At 46.9% G+C, this 6,100-nt stretch overlaps 1 pseudogene; it reads right to left on the bottom strand.

Moving 5' to 3' along the window:
- Positions 1-5,286: 5,286 nt before the first annotated feature.
- Positions 5,287-5,763, bottom strand: LOC706589 (sarcoplasmic/endoplasmic reticulum calcium ATPase regulator ARLN pseudogene; annotated as a pseudogene).
- Between the last annotated feature and the right edge of the window lie 337 nt (positions 5,764-6,100).

The raw sequence follows: 6,100 nt of genomic DNA on the forward strand, positions 1-6,100 counted from the left end.
AGCACTTTGGGAGACTGAGGTGGGTAAATCACTTAAGGTCAGGGATTCGAGACCATCCTGGCCAACCTGGTGAAACCCTGTCACTACTAAAATTACAAAAATTAGTCAGCCGTGGTGGCGGGCGCCTGTAATCCCAGCTACTCGGGAGTCTGAGGCAGGAGAATAGCTTGAACCCAGGAGGTGGGGATTGCAGTGGGCTGAGATCAGACCACTGCACTCCAGCCTGGGCGACAAAGTGAGCCTCCATCTCAAACAAAGCAAAACAAAACAAAAAACTGGTTTCAGATCATAGCAAGCAGTTTCAGCAGCCAGGCTTGCAGATAATTACTTTTTTGGAGCAATGTTATGTGCCCGGACTGCTTCCCCCGACCTCCTGACTCTGTTTCAGCTGGGTATGTCAAGAATGACCCAATTCGTATGATCTTTCTTTCTTTCTCTCTCTTTCTTTCTTTCTTTCTTTCTTTTCTTTCTTTCTTTTCTTTTCTTTTCTTTTTTCTTTCTTTCTTTCTTCCTTTCTTCCTTTCTTCCTTTCTTTTCTTTCCTCCCTCCTTGCCTTGCCTTTCTTTCCTTTCTTTCTCTGTGTCTTGCTCTATTACCCAGGCTGGAATATAGTGGTGCAATCATGGCTCACTGCAGCCTCCACCTCCTGAGCTCAAGCGATTCTTGGCCTCCCAAGTATCTGGGACTACAGGCACGTGCCACCATGCCCAGCTAATTTTTTGTATTTTTTGTAGAGATGGGGTTTCACCTTGTTGCCCAGGCTGGTCTCAAATTCCTAGGCTCGAGTGATCCACCCTCAGCCTCTCAAAGTGCTGGAATTACAAGCATGAGCCACCACGCCCAGCTAAAGTATGATCAACTTTTACACCTACAATCACACATGATAGGACAGATCATTTCTTTTGTTTTTCTTTTTTGAGACAGAGTCTTGCTCTGTTGCCAGGCTGGAGTGCAGTGGTTCAATCTTGGCTCATTGCAATCTCTGCCTCCTGAGTTCAAGTGATTCCCCTGCCTCAGCCTCCTGAGTAGCTGGGACTACAGGTGTGCACCACCACGCCCAGCCAATTTTTTGTATTTTAGTAGGGACAGGGGTTTCACCATGTTGGCCAGGATGTTCTCAATCTCCTGACCTTGTGATCCACCCACCTCGGCCTCTCAAAGTGCTGGGATTACAGGGGTGAACCACCTCACGTGGCCAGAGAATTTTTTTATAGCCAGCTCCAAGACAGGTAATTTATAAAGAAAAGAGGTTTATTTGGCTCAAGGCAGGAGAATATTAGAGTATATTTTAGTTTCTAAGGTACTATGGTTTGGATACTTAATCCCTCCAAATTTAATGTGGAAATGTGGCCCCCAGTATTGGAGGTGGGGCCTGGTGGGAGGTGTTTGGGTCATGGGGGTGGATCCCTTGTGAATAGCTTGGTGCTGTCCTCACTGTAATGAGTGAGTTCTCACTCTCTGAGTTCCCACAAGAGCTGGTTGTTAAAAAAGAGCCTGGCACCTCCCTGCTCTCTCTGTCTTGCTTCCTCTCTCTCCATGTGGTCTGCACACGCCATATCCCCTTCCCCTTCCGCCACGATTAGAAGCTTCCTGAGGCCTCACCAGAAGCAGATACTGGAGCCATGCTTCTTGTATAGCCCACAGAACTGTGAGCCAAATAAACCTCTTTTCTTTATAAACTACCAGCTTCAGGAATCCCTTTACAGCAATGCAAAAGAACTAAGATATACAGCCTGCCCTGGGGAGAAAAGGGAGCAGGTGAAAGGAGGGCGGGAGAAGCTCAGAGAGAGAGAGAGAGATTCTGTTTTCTGAGGCCTAAAACACTCCAATGTTATGACAAAAGACTGTCTTTCACCTTTATGGCTCTGAAGGCTGTTCTGAAGCTGCTTCAGGAACCAAGGACAAAAGGCCAAATGTTATTTATTTATTTATTTATATGTTATTTCTTTTAAGATGGAGTCTCACTCTGTTGCCCAGGCTGGAGTGCAGTGGTGTGATCTTGGCTCACTGCAACCTCTGCCTCCCGGGTTCAAGCCATTCTCACGCCTCAGCCTCCAGAGTAGCTGGGATTACAGGTACCCACCACCATATCTGGCTAATTTTTTTTTTTTTTTTTTGCATTTTTAGTAGAGACGAGGTTCCACCATGTTGGCCAGGCTGGTCTTCAACTCCTGACCTCAAGTGATCAGCCTGCCTCGGCCTCCCAAAGTGCTGGGATTATAGGCATGAGCCACCGCGCCCAGCCCAAATGCTTTTAAAATATATACTTATTGTTTTAGTCACTTAGGAAATAACAAGGGCTATGGCGCTTATCAACCAGGAAGTGTGAACAAAAACCTATATATATATATCATAACATCACAACATCCAAGCTCAATGTGCCATTACAATGTTGGCTGGAACATCGTGCACTACTTATAAGAATGGGCCTTTGCCAGGTGCGGTGGCTCACGCCTGTAATCCCAGCACTTTGGGAGACCAAGTCAGGCGGATCACCTGAGGTCAGGAGTTCGAGACCAACCTGACCAACATGAAGAAACCCTGTCTCTACTAAAAATACAAAATTAGCCGGACGTGATGGTGCATCCCTGTAATCCCAGCTACTCAGGGGGCTTGAGGCAGGAGAATGGCTTGAACCTGGGAGGCAGAGGTTGTGGTGAGCTGAGATCTCACCATTGCACTCTAGCCTGGGCAACAAAAGCGAAACTGCATCTCAAAAAACAAAACAAAACAAAACAAGACACCCCAAAAGGACTGAGTTCTGGGAGCTTCTGAATATCTGCACGTGTGGAGGTTCCTGGAGGGTGGTACACCCAGAGGGTGCATGGAAGCTCCGCACCCCTTTCCCCCATACCTTGCCCTACGTATCTCTTCATCTGTATCTTTTGTAATATCCTTGATAATAAACTGGTAAATGTGTTTCCCTGAGTTCTGGGAGCCCCTCTAGCAATTTTTTTTTTTTTTTTTTTTTGAGACGGAGTCTCGCTCTGTCGCCCAGGCTAGAGTGCAGTGGAGTGATCTTGGCTCACTGCAAGCTCCGCCTCTTGGGTTCATGCCATTCTCCTGCCTCAGCCTCCCGAGTAGCTGGGACTACAGGTGCCCACCACCACACTTGGCTAATTTTTTTGTATTTTTAGTAGAGACGGGGTTTCACCGTGTTAGCCAGGATGGTCTCCATCTCCTGACCTCGTGATCCACCCGCCTCAGCCTCCCAAAGTGCTGGGATTACAGGTGTGAGCCACCGCACCCGGTCCCCTCTAGCAAATTAAATTAACCAAAGGAAGGGGTGGTGGGAACCCCGATTTATAGCCCATCAGTCAGAAGCACAGGTGACACAACCTGGGGCTTGCCATTAGCATCTGAAGGTGGGGGGCAGTCTTGGGGACTGAGCCATCAACCTGTGGGATCTGAAGCTATCTCCAGGTAGAGAGTGTCAGAATTGAATTGAATAGAATTGGAGGACACCCAGTTGGTGTCCACTGCAGAACTGACTGCTTGATTGCTGGTGGGGAGATATCCCCACATATTTTGGGGTCACAGAAGTCTACTGTGTTGATTGTTGTGTGAGACCAGAGGAAAGAGAGTTTGTGTTTTTTCCACTCAGACTTTGGCTTGCTAGAAAACAAATAGAGAGACCGGGCATGGTGGCTCATGCCTGTAATCCCAGCACTCTGGGAGGATGAGGTGGGTGGATCACCTGAGGTCAGGAGTTTGAGACCAGTCCGACCAATGTGGTAAAACCCCGTCTCTACTAAATACAAAAAAATTAGCCAGGTATGGTGGTGCATTCCTGTAATCTCAGCTACTCGGGAGGTTGAGGCAGGAGACTCGCTTGAACCTGGGAGGTAGAGGTTGCAGTGAGCTGAGATCGTGCCACTGCACTCCAGCCTGGGCAAGACAGAGTGAGACTCCATCTCAAAAAAAAAAAAAAAAAAAAAGAAAAAGAAAAAAAAGAAAAGAAAAGAAAAAGAAAACAAATGGAGGCCCCAGCTTGGAGTTCATTGCCATGTCTGCTCTGGCCCCAGCAGAGGCTGTCCTGGACTTAGCTTCAGCAGTGCAATTCTTACTGCACTGACTTAGCGAGCATGACTTAGCGATCATTCAGACAACTGCTCTCCCACGTGAGGATGGTGAGAAAATGACGCTGCAGCCAGCGTCAGAAGTCTCGTTTTATAAGCAGTTGTGCTGTGCTGTGCTGTGCTGTGCTGGCAATGGTGCCCTGTGGTTACCACTTTCTTACAGAACTCACAGAAGCTGTGCTTCAGCTTTGGGATGCTGAGATGAATGGGCTTTGGAGAGAATGTGACAGTTCAAAAAAAAAAAAAAAAAGACTTCCGTTTTTAGACATGCATATTTAGCTGTTTGGGAATGCAATTGTTTCCTTCTTGAATGTCAAATATAAGAGTGCTACAGGCAGGGTGCAGTGGCTCACGCCTGTAATCCCATCACTTTGGGAAGCCAAGGCAGGCAGATCACTTGAGGTCAGAAGTTCGAGACCAGCCTGGTAACATAGCGGAACCTCGTCTCTACTAAAAATACAAAAATTAGCTGGACGTGTTGGTGGGCGCCTGTAATCCCACCTACTTGGGAGGCTGAGGCACAAGAATCGCTTGAACCCAGGAGGTGGAGGTTGCAGTGAGCTGAGATCGTGCCACTGCATTCCAGCCTGGGTGACAGAGTGAGACTCAGTCTCAAAAAAAAAAAAAAAAAAAAAAAAAGAGTGCTACATGACCATATTTGTGCTGAAATCCTCTTTCTTACTATCATTCCCATTCCATTTCGTTTAGACTTGTGACTGAAAGAGGGTCAGGTTGCTTGCCGCTTGCAGAAAGAAGCCAAAATAAGAGCAAGGCGTGTTAAAAAGAAAGTGAATTTCACTATCCGTTGCTAGCAAGGGGAAGACTGGCCAGAATCCTTTCCAAAAATTGCCATTTTCCAATTTCTGGAGAGGGAGTCCTGGTTTAAGAAGAGGGGCTTGGACTGCGGAAGAGGCATGGGGGGCTAGGAGGTGCCAGGTGGCGTGTCTCGCTCCAGTGACTTCTTTTCAATTATTGTTCCATCTGCTGAAGGGGCCAGCACGATCGTGAGTGCACCCAGCTTACAAATCAATCACAGTCAATCTCTAGCTGAGAGTGAACTCCAGCCTTGAAGTAAACCCCTGCTAAGGAGAGAATTCTAGGGATATCTGGTCAGTGTCAGAATTCAGCTCCGGAAACTTCTTTTTTTTTTTTTTTTTAAGTATAAACGCTTTTTATATTCAGCCCCTGTAAAGCCATTAGATGTTGGAAAGTTTTTAAACACGAACCAAAGGGTTTAATGTTAACAACTTAGCTAGGAATGGGTGAAATCCTACCCATTTAATAGAGTTCTGCAAACTAGTAACAAAGTGTAAAACGAAAGGAAGGGTCCCTTGGAGATGTGAAATTCTTCTGTTGAGAGTCTTGTCTTCTTTATTCAAGAAGTTTGTAGCCATTTTCAGAATTCACTCAAGCACCAACTTCTTAATTTAGATATCAGCAAACGAGTCATGGCAAAAAAAATACACAAAGAGAAACACCACCACATCGAAAAGCATGAAGAGCCAGAGGTCCAACCAGTAGGAGTGTTTGGGAAGCCCGTTTGCACCAGACCGAAGCCGCACATCGAGGTTCTGCCTCTCTCCCTCGCTCAAGCCTCGCTGCTCCCGGAGACCATCTCGACCATCAACACCCCATGCGTCCACCTCCATCTCGCTCCTGCAGCTTCCTAACAATCCCAGAAACTCCAGCTCCGGAAACTTCTAAGGAAATCTATAACCAGATAAGTGAGCATGGTGTGAGTTTAGCAAGCATCCAGGTAAATAAGTGTGCGTGACACATGAGAGCGTAAAGTTGGAAAGGGAAGGGCGTTTGAAAGCGCGTGTCGTAAGACCAAAGAAAACACACCTGCAGTTTGTCTCAAAGCTACGTCTTGAGACTGAGGAGAAAGGAAGAAAGGAAAACAAGTTTTTAAAACACAGTTTGAAGCTAAGCTGGGTCTCACTCTATTGCCCAGGCTGGAGTACAGTGGAGCAATCATGGCTGACTGCAGCCTCGACTTCCCAGGACCAAGTGATCCTCCC

The sequence above is a fragment of the Macaca mulatta genome, chromosome X (genome assembly GCF_049350105.2).
Source record: "Macaca mulatta isolate MMU2019108-1 chromosome X, T2T-MMU8v2.0, whole genome shotgun sequence".
Lineage (NCBI taxonomy): Eukaryota > Metazoa > Chordata > Mammalia > Primates > Cercopithecidae > Macaca > Macaca mulatta.